Raw genomic sequence first — 10,877 nt, 5'->3', positions numbered from 1 at the left:
AGATACAATGGCACAACGGGGCCGCGAGGCGATGACGTCATTCGCGGGGGCGGGAACAGCGACCACCGTTAGGGTACGGTCCATAAAGGCAGTGTGAAAATATTTCAGCCTTTTTACTTGCATACTTCCGGCCCTTGCAGTTTGAGGTGGTAACAAACGACTGCTGCTCCCAACCACTTTCACCACCGCCTGTTACCATGGAAGCGCTCGGGTAGCTAGGCTTGGACGACTCTATTCTACGTCATCGTCAAATCACATCCCAGGACTGATAGCTCCGCCCTAACCTAAGGGAGGGGCTGTGTTCCCAAGTACGTAGCCTGCAGTGCCTAACGCATTCTCAGTAATTTTGTCCCCCAACAGACGCCGTCGACAGTCTCCCAAGAGCAATTCCCAGGAGCTCGGATTCTAAGAAACTCCCCCGCGCCCGCGTTTACCTTCTCTAGTCGCCCTGCAGTCCCGCCCTGTCCGGAGGCCCCGCCCTCCATGAATCAGCTGATCCCGCGGACCCACGGGGTTGCCAGGATCGCGCCGGATGCAGAGCGCGGTGCTGCCGGTGGAGCTTCAGGTGAGCGAGCGCGGGTCCCGGGTTGGCTATTGGCTAAGGAGGGCTTATCGGCTGCGACCCCTTGTATGCGGAAGGCCGGGGACAGGGAGCTAGGCAGAGGCTGTTGTCGAGGCCAGAGAGCGCGCTGCGGGGGCCTGCGGAGACGGCGCCCGCATCTTCCCAGCTCTGCGTGCGATCGACTGTGCCTGCCGGTCCAGCAGCACCCGAGGCGGCCCCTGCCTTGGCCCCAGATTCTCCCACTTGCCACAGTCTCTCCCTCCCCAGACTGGGCGCCGCTGCTGCAGTGGTCTCAGCCGCGTGAAATTCCTTCAGCGCCCCCTCTTCCCGCCTCCACCCACGCTGCCTTCCAGCTATTCATTCATGAGAATTTGTTGAATGCCCACACTAGTCGCTGAGCTGATAAACTGCGGTCCGTGGCCGGGAACCCTGCTGAGTGTCCCTGGCGGCCTTACCACAGGGTGCAAATCGCGTTGAAGAGTGGACCAAGGATTGCTTGAAAAGGCGGTTACGGAGAAAGAAAATGGCTTTGATAAGAAAAATTAGTAGTTTAGGCAACTCTTTGAGCGTATCAAGTGATTTATCAAGAGGAGAAGATAAGTTATTTTGAGAAGCGAAGCCAGGAAAATAACACAGGTCCTTGATGCTGGTGTTGGTCCTCGGGTAATAGGACTGCTTTGAAGACAGGCGGGTAGAATCGTACTGTCTATTGCTTAGGGCTTTGATGGTGGAAGAGGAAAAACACTCTTGTCGAAGTGGCATATCTGAGTACAGTGCTTTCTTTCTGGTTTAGGATGGAGAAGGAACTGACTGCTGTACCCAAATGAAGATCTTTGCCCAGTTACCCTTATATTTGGCTGTACGGAATAAAATTGTGTGATATGTTTATTCTGAGCAGGTACGAAACTTCAGCAAACCTATTAGTCCCACATTTTCCCCCCATTTATCATATGATTTGGAGTGACCGCTTGACCTTTGAGTTAATGAATAATTTAGAGCAGTGAAAAATTTGTTTTTGCAGTAAACTGCAGTGTTTTAACCTTAATAACATAAGCATAGTGGTTAAGATTCTAGGCTTTGCATCTGAACATGCCCAGAGTCACATCCATTAACATCTTTGACTTTGGGCAAGTTATTTAATCTCTCTGCCTCAGTTCTTTTGTCTCTAAATTGGGGTTAACAATGTTTTCCTGATGACAGTACCTTTTCTTGTAATGGTTCATGTATCATATTTATTACAGTGCCTGTTTTATGGTAAGTATTCAATACATATTAGCTATTTTTATAATTAATTCCTCCCACTACATCATGATCCAAACTGACTCTTTTCCTAAGTGATGGGGAAGGGAACTGAATATTTTAAGGAAGTAGCTATAAAATATGATTTCAAGTTGTTCCATAATAATTTTGGTATTCCATAAGGATATTTTAATGTGAAAAATACTGACAGAATCCATACTTGGTTCGAGTTTATTAGCTTGTAAACTGTGACCAGTATTGGCAGATTTAAAATTCGTAATTATAGCAAGAAAACGTCAAAACTGTTTAACAGTGTTAAAATTTGAAAATGATCCAGAAAAATGAAATACCAAACAGGTAATTCTGGGAAAAAGAAGAAAACTTGAGTGGCATTATGCAGGCCATTTATTTTTTAAATGTACATAATATAAACAGGAATCCCTTCTCTCCAAGTTTCAGTTTTTCAGAATTTGGGCTGTCATTTGAAACACTTACTTTGGGCACTTTGACTGTTAAAGACACAAAGGGTATGCTAAGAACTTCAATGAGTCTTGATGTAGTGTTTTGTAATTAGGTGGTATCTCCTACCTTTTCATGAAAATTTGGGTTTAAAGCAGTAGCTGTTGGGTCTATACTAATGATAATCTCAAAATGTGACTGACTTGTAAAATCTACAATTATGTATTAATGTGAGACTAGGTAAAGTATGAGTTGAAAACTAGGAAGAAAGGCAGAGTGGTGATTTTAAGCTTGTGTAAAAGAAGGCCTGCTTTGGGTACTGTGAGGTACCTTTCTCACTCAGAGGCATGCTGTGAGGATTTGTGACTTTTAAATCATTTAGCTCTTTTTATAACTTGGTGGCATTAAATCTACCACGTATTTCAAGTGTATGCGGGATATGAATTTTCCTGGTAGAATTTTAACAGATTTTTGTCTCTTAACCCTTCATTGATGCCCAAACAATTTTGTTATCAGTAATAAGAAAGTACTCGGTTTTGTGGGGTGTCAGTCCTTAAGAAAATGTTAGGTAATCACCAATAAAATAGCAACAATTTCTGGCTTGTTTCTTTTTAGTATTGCATTTAATTTTCTTTCCCTATCTCTTATTCCTCTGTATATGTGATGGTGCTTTCTTTAGCTTATAGCTTATGTCTTGATGTTTGCCTGCATGTAGCTGAACTGATTGATCCAAGTGGGTAGAGGGGAAAATATTTAAATTGGTATTGGTGAGATAGTAGTTTTTGGAGCTATCGTATATTTCTTCTAAATTTGAAGAAAATTTACAGTTTTCTCAACACCTATGAGGAAAAGACTGGGGTTTGTTGGCAGAGGTTCGCTTAGCTGTTAATGAATTATGTCCAGAGAGAAGATCAGCTTTCGTCTCATTAATTCCACAAATTGATCATCTCATGTTTCCCTTAATTATCACATTTTAAATATTTTTCTTTTGAGTCATCACACAGTTCTTCAGTTCACGTGGCCTCCCTGTTAGGAAGGGAGTGGTTTAGACCCAATAATAGCATTCGGATGGGCTGACATTCACTCCAGGATTTTTTTTCTTCCACAGCCTAAATTTTTGTAGAGCCAAGATCTTAAGTAACTTGGGGCAATTCCCTAAGCAAACATATAACAAGGATGATTATAGCAGTTCTTTAAGAGAGCAATAAAGTAGAGCAATCCAACTGTAAAGATTAGTAGGGAAATGGATAAACTGGTTTATTCATGCAATTCAATACTATCTTCTCATAAAAATGAATGAGCTAGATCTATACTTACCAACATATATACATCTCAAGTATGTAATACTGGGTGAAAAAAGCAAAATGCTAAAGGATTTATACAGTAAGATGCATTTATGTACACTTTAAAAGCAACATAATAGCATGCATTATTTATTGATATGTGTATATCTAATGAAAGTACATAAAAGTAAATATAAAAACGTGGGAATGAGATACATTAACTTTAGAAATAGTAACTAATTCTGAGTGGAGCTTCTTCACCTCTGTTACTTATTTTTTCTTGTATTTTAAAGAAAGAGCCGAAGCCAATATGAAAATACATTAATATGTGTTAAAACTGGATGATGAGTACATATATTTGTTATTTATTTTACAGTTTTATGTATAGTTAAGATAGTTTGTGAAACTAGCACTTTAATATTTTTATTTATAATCAGGGCTATTTCCCGATATGCTTGCTTTATTTTACTTTGTACCCTCAACTTAGGAGACTGTGGAAAAATAACTCTTCTCTCCCTGCAGTAAGAAAGGAATGTACCAGTGCAGCTCCACTGTGTAAAGCCTTTCTAAGGAGAGGAGACAGACCAATTATTTGGTCAGTTTTGCTTTGCTATTTGTGCTCCTGGGAAAATGCTTTCTTCAGGACATGAAGCCTGCAGGGGAATTAACATTCTAGAGATACCTGGGAAATGTAGGCATATACCAATCATGAACTCTGGAAGTATAGGGGAGCAAGTTGTATGATAAGGCCCTGAAAGAAATTTGGACTTAGAGTGACTCAGATACAAAATTACTACAGATTTGTGTAGTATTAACATTAACACTTTACAAAGCTTAGCTTGGTTACATTTTACTACAATGTAGTTACCTTGAGTTTATACCTTGAATGCAAGTATCCTAGTTATTGCTCAAAGAAAATAATTGTCTCTGTAGATATTACTAAGTAACCCGATGACAATGTGTTAAATGGTTGACTAATGAATAAAACATTTAGTAGCTGATCCCTAATGTAACCTCAGTATTTAAACTTGTGAGTTAAACAATATTTTCATTTCTAATAAAGAATACCTGCTACTAGCACTATTGAAGTAAGTGAAACTTGTATCACCAGTTTTTAGTACGTATATTTTTTAGTATGTATATTTCCTGTTTGGTTATGTGGCCCCTGAATGATCCTAAGCACTAAGTGTTATCAGTTAGTAAAAGAAGTCATCATACTTTGAACTGTAAATCTAATATTGCCTTTAAAAAATTGTGGCCATTTTAATAAGAGAGTAGTTGCAAATATTAAGAGAATAAGTAGTTTGTATCAGGACTTACCAGGACATTCTCTGTACCATGTAATAACCGGCACAAATAGTGGCAGTACCTGGGAATTTGAAATTCAGTTGTTAGTATTATAATATTCATCACAATGCATCGTGGGATTATTATTTAATAATCCTGAAAAATGTGTTTAATAATATAGAGTGGGTACAAAAAAGAGCTAAGTGGGCATTGCTGGGAACTTATTGTACCAAGTTTACACACTTTCACCCCACTCCACTGTGGATAATTTCTTGTTTAGAGGATCCTCATAACCAGGAGAGTGTAGTTTCAGTAAGTTTCAGCATGAAATTAGCAAGGCATTAAAAAAAAGACTGTAAAGTCTTCCTGTTTCTCATTGCACCAAAAACTGTCTGTGTATAAGGAGAAAGGGAGAAAGGAACACTTCTCTGAGTTGTTTAACCCTTTTTAAAGTGACATGAGATAAAAGTAACTTCATTGTTAGGATATACCTTTAGCAAATTATATATGAGAGTTTCTATTAGGAGAAGACAGTTTTTTCTTTTGTATCTGATACTGAATTTTATTACAGGCACTAGAAATCTATAGCGTGGAAGTCTGTGGATTGGAACTGAAAATCAGGGGCTGTATCTTTCACTCAAGCACTCACTTAAATGTAACCAGCTTGTTCAGAATGATTATTATGGGTACAAGAGTATACAATGAATAAGTCATAGTCTCTGACCTCCAGGAGCTTAAAATATATTTTGAATCAGTGACTTAGTGCATATCCTATTAGTAACAAAATTATAACTAATAAGTAGCTTTCTAGGCCAGCCTACTGAATATATCCAATGCCTTAATTTACTGAATTCCCTCACTCTGAGTCAAGATTTAAAGGCTCATTGGCTCCCATACTGGTATCGGGCAATGCTTTCTGTGCAGCAGTTAAGGCTGAGAGGTGTGGGGTTACAAGTGGCCTTCTTGGTGGTTGGCTGGCCAAGGCTACAGTGCAAGGCGAGTTTTCCTCAACCTTCCACAGTGGTTGGCGAAGGCTTCAATGGCAGGATATCCAGGAAGTAGCAGTTGTTGGTGGTGTATAGATTATTTGTAAGTCAGGTGTTTGAGTCAAAGGTTACCATAATCCATGTGTAAATGTTGACCTAACCTCTAAAAGCAAATTATTTATTAAGCATTTACCATGTGTAAAATACCAGACTCTGTTATTGTTTACTGCATTCAAAGTGTAAACTCTGGTTTACTACATTGTAATAATATGTAACCAACTCAGACTTTAAAAAGGAGGCATTAATGGTTATAGGAAATTGATGGTAATTTTGTATCCAAACCTCTTGTCACTCTACTACATTGTAATAAAATGTAACCAACTCAGACTTTTAAAAGGAAGTGTTAATGGCTACATGAAATCTATGGTAATTTTGTATCCAAGTTACCCGTCACTCTATGTCTATATTCGGTTCAGGGCATTATGATACAGTTTACTCCCCTATTATTTTTATTGCCTTTCTATCTGAATGTCTTGTCATTCTAATCACTGATTGACATTACTCTTATAACTACAATTATTACTGTTTTACTATTTTAAGCCAGTATTTGAGACAGGAGAATAAGACTAGGAAGGCCCAGCTTTGCTAGTGTAAATTAGCTTTCTTATGCCGTAAGGGTACTGTCTAACTCTATGGAGAGCCATTATTCTAATGTGAAAGAGAACATATTAGTATGGAAATTTCTTAAGGGCAGAAACTCATGTATTTACAGATATTTATTGAGTGCCTGTTATATGTCAGAACTAAGCTGCTGGGATGTACTAGAGAATACGATATTTGTCACTCTGCTTTGAGGGAAATTTTAGACCAGCATAGTACCTGGAACATAGTAGAAGAAAAAAAATACATGTGGTTTCAGTGGTTGAAATTTAAGCATTTGAAAGTTACTATACTTACAACTCACAAATTTACCTTTCACCGATTTAAGCCAAAAAGATTTTATCCAGAAAATAGTTTGGTAGAGATGAATATGTAGGATCCTGCATGATTTAACTTTCTCTTTGCATTTGGGATAATAGACTCAACACATTTCTGTACCACATTTAAAATTTTTATTTATATCCTGCCTTGTTCCCAAAAGGATTTAAAGCAGCTTACAAAAATGTATAGCAGGGTGGGATAAAATAAAGAAACAGAATGAGTAGAGCCAGGAGGGAGATTAGACTATACAACATGCATACTGTGAAGTCCTTGTCACTTACAGGTACCATCATATGGAACCCTTATCCTTCCACCACAAAATTTATAATTCTGCTTATATCTGTACCTGTGATCTCTCTTCTTTCAAAAACGTAGACCTTTCTTCTTATGGAAAACAAACAAACAAACATCCCTCCACATGTATTCTGGATGGCATCCTCCTTCACTTTGTCTGTGACTTTGGCTCTGCCCACTGTCCTCATCAGCCTTCTATCCAGGATCACAGTCTTTGTCGTGCAGACATGTTCAGCTTCCTCTTGTCCCGCTAACCTCCAGCAAAAGAAAACCCTTCATTTTCACATTCCCCTCCAGCTACCACTCCATTTCTTTGTTTGCCATTTCAACATTTTTCAAAAGGATCACCCATTGAAAATAAAGATATTTCCACATTGTCACCTTCCATTTGTATTCAGCTTACTTCAATCTGGTTTTCAGTGCCCAAACAAACCACTGAGGTTGTGGCCATGCTCAGCAGTTACCTGTGCTGGCAAATCCAATGGACACTTTAGTTCTCTTACAAGACCCCAGCTGCCTTGACCTAATTGACGTCCTCCCTGAAGTGCTTTCCTTTGCTTTCATGTGCCCATAGCAGACTACTTCTCAATCTCAGTCCTCTTTGTCCAGTCCTCATCCTATCCGACTTCCAGGCGCAGGAGCTCCTTAAAGCTTGACCCTGTGCTTTCCTTTCTCTTTCCATATACCCCAATGGCATTATCCATTGTCTTGTTTTTAAACATTATCCATACGCCCTCCCAAGTTTAGCAGCAGCTGAGACTTTTCTCTTGAATTCCATGCTCATATATTCTAACTGCTTACTTGATATGTACTCTTGGGTTTCTCACAGACATGTTGAATTTAAAAATAAATTTTATCCTACCAGAATCTTATCTTGGCTTCAGAATCCTGTCTCCCTCACTCTTGCCCATTTCAGGAAATGGAGCCACCAACACACAGCTGTTTGAGGCAGAACCAGGGAACATTTCTGATACCTCCTTCTCCTTGATCCCCCACCTTTGTCTAATCACCGAGTACTAGTTGCTCTGCCTCCAGAGCATCTCTCATTTATTCACCTTTTCTTCACCAAATTAGCAGCATTGTATGAAACTTAAGAATCCAGGCTTCCTTCCTCCATTGAAAAAATGAGCCGACTGAGTATTTGCAGGCTGGATATTCCTTGCAAAAATTCATTTTGGTGCTCCATGAGTGTTCACCATAAAATTGGCTTAAAACTTTTGAAACAAATGTAAATCATTGTCATTAAAATAGATCATTGGCCGGTCACATTGGCTCACACCTGTAATCCCACCACTTTGGGAGGCTAAGATGGGCAGATCACAAGATCAGGAGTTCAAAAGACCATCTGGACAACATAGTGAAACCCCATCTCTACTAAAAATACAAAAAAATTATCTGGGTGTGGTGGTGTGCGCCTGTAATCCCAGCTACTCGGGAGGCTGAGGCAGGAGAATCATGTGAACCCCGGAGGCGAAGGTTGCAGTGAGCTGAGATTGCGCCATTGCACTCCAGCCTGGGCGACAGTGCAAGACTGTCTCAAAAATGAAAAAAAAAAACAAAACAACAACAACAAAAAAAATGAAAGCATCCGTAGACTGTCCCACTGGAAGCAATGCAACTCTCCAGTGTACTCTCCAAAATGAAGTAAATGTTCAAAGTACATAAAAGAAACCAAGTATAAAATAGTTAAAAGTTTTGAGACTTCTACTAAAAAATGATAGTAGTTGTTTTTGGATATAGATTCCTGGTGCTTTATTCAAAACCCTTGGGGCTTATACAAGACAACTTATTTCTCTGTTAGATGTAACAGAAGGGTGTGTATCCAGTGGAGTCTAAAAGTGGCATCACTTTACTAAGAAGCCAGGTTTGCTCTTTGTTTAAAGGGCCACCTGGGGTTTAATTACTTTACATATCACTGTGAAGGAGATGATAATTTGAAGGATAGAGTGGTATACTTTAAAGTGGATCTAGCTGTGACCTGTGACTCAGAAGGCTGATGTCTGGTTTGCTCATTTTATGGAGATGCCATTTATCTGTAGAGAAGCCATGCAAGGTAAGGGAGGGTCCCACAGTAAATGCTGTTTATGCAGCATCACATGGCTTCTTTATCAGAGCTGGTTAACAGGTCTGTGCAGGAAAGTTACTGTAACAGAAGAAAAGCAGCAGAGTATAAGGATCTTGCCCCTCTTAAAGAATGTAAAGACCTTAAAGCTCCTCTGGAAGAAATATCCCCAGAGGAAGTCTTATGATTAGGCAGTTTTATAAAAACTTAAAATGTTAAAGCAATGAAACAACATACAGAAATTTGAATGCTATTTGACTGGTTGAGGTTAGTCTTAATAGATTTCCTGGAGAGACAATCATAAAAATATTAGAAAGACAAAAGTTTTTCATTTACTTTCTTTTCCTGGATGGATACATAATTGAGAAAGAATGTTAGGTTAAATAGAATTGGTAAATACCACCCTTACTTAAGTATGTGAGGATAAAACTTTAATAACATAAGCTCCCTACATTTAGTTGCAATATTCCTTTTTAGTTATGTTTCCTCAGCAATCAGTTTTCTTTTCTTCATTGCCCTGTTTGAGTTTCAGGCATCCATATCTTGTTGGAAGATGTCAAACGTATTAAACACTATTAAAACAAAATGAGATAGGGGCTGGGCATGGTGGCTTAAGGTGGCTCATGCCTGTAATCCCAGCACTTTGGGAGGCCGAGGTAGGTGGATCACCTGAGGTCAGGAGTTCGAGACCAGCCTGGCCAACATGGTGAAATTCTGTCTCTACTAAAAATATAAAAATTAGCCGGGTGTAATGGCAGGCGCCTGTAATCCCAGCTACTCGGGAGGCTGCGGCAGGAGAATTGCTTGAACCTGGGAGGTGGAGGTTGCAGTGAGCTGAGATTGCGCCATTGCACTCCAGCCTGGGCGACAAGAGCAAAATTCTGTCTCATTAAAAAAAAAAAAAAGAGAGATCTGTAAATACTGATATAAAAAGATGTCTATGAAATAGTATGTTAGTTTTCTACTGCAGCTGCAACAAATTGTTACGAACTTAGTGGCTTAAAATAACACACATATATTACCTTCAAGTTCTGTAGGCTGAAAGTCTGACACAGGTCTTGTAGCCTAAAGTCAAGGTCTCTGCATGGCTGCTTTTTTCTGGACACTCTAGGAAAGAATCCTTTTCCTGTTGCTACCTGTCACCGCATTCCTTGGCTCATGGCTGCCTTCTCCCATGTCCAGTCAGCAGTGTAGCATCACCTCTAACCCTGCCTCCATCATCATGTCTCTTTGATTCTCCTCCTGCCTCCCTCTTGCAGTTTTAAGGATGTTTATGGTTACATTGGGTCCACCTGGATAACCAGGATAATCTTTCTATCTTAAGGAGAGTTGATTAGTATCACGCAAGCTAACATAGTCACAAGTTCTGGGCATTAGGACCTGGACACCTTTGAAGACCGTTATTTGGCCTGCCCTATATGTAAGTAAGAAAAGAAAGTTGTAAAAATAGTTTGTAGAGTTTTAATTCCATTTAGGTTAAAAAAATGAGTGGTGGTGATAAATAATATTAAGGTATAACCAACTTTAAGAAAACTGTACCAAAAAATCTGGCACTAAGAGAGAATAAAGGTTGACTTGATTCATTTTATCAAAAAATTCTCAACATTTTTGATTGTTAGTCAGTAGGACAAAATTCCGTTTACATATAGTGTGTCAGTTGTGTGAAGTAAGGTGTGCTTGTGTGCTTCCACATCCTCATAGAATAATTTTCTGGCTTCTGCTAC

General features: G+C 39.3%; 1 protein-coding gene across 3 annotated transcripts in view; it reads left to right on the top strand.

Annotated features, from left to right (window-relative positions):
• The first annotated feature begins 255 nt into the window (after window positions 1-255).
• ALS2 (alsin Rho guanine nucleotide exchange factor ALS2) overlaps window positions 256-10,877 on the top strand; it is an 84,659-nt gene continuing 74,037 nt past the window's right edge. For 2 of the 3 annotated variants that reach the window (XM_017848655.1, XM_017848652.1), the window contains exons 1-2: window positions 458-565; window positions 1,356-1,460. The gene's annotated coding sequence lies outside the window, so the exon portion shown is untranslated. Of the gene's footprint in view, window positions 566-1,355; window positions 1,461-10,877 lie in introns of all 3 variants that reach the window. The other variant, XM_017848653.1, reaches the window with a different exon arrangement.

The sequence above is a fragment of the Rhinopithecus bieti genome, unplaced genomic scaffold (assembly GCF_001698545.2).
Source record: "Rhinopithecus bieti isolate Rb0 unplaced genomic scaffold, ASM169854v2 scaffold_32017, whole genome shotgun sequence".
Taxonomy (NCBI): Eukaryota; Metazoa; Chordata; class Mammalia; order Primates; family Cercopithecidae; genus Rhinopithecus; species Rhinopithecus bieti.
Note: the sequence above shows the minus strand (reverse complement) of the source record. Positions and strands in the feature narration are given on the sequence as shown.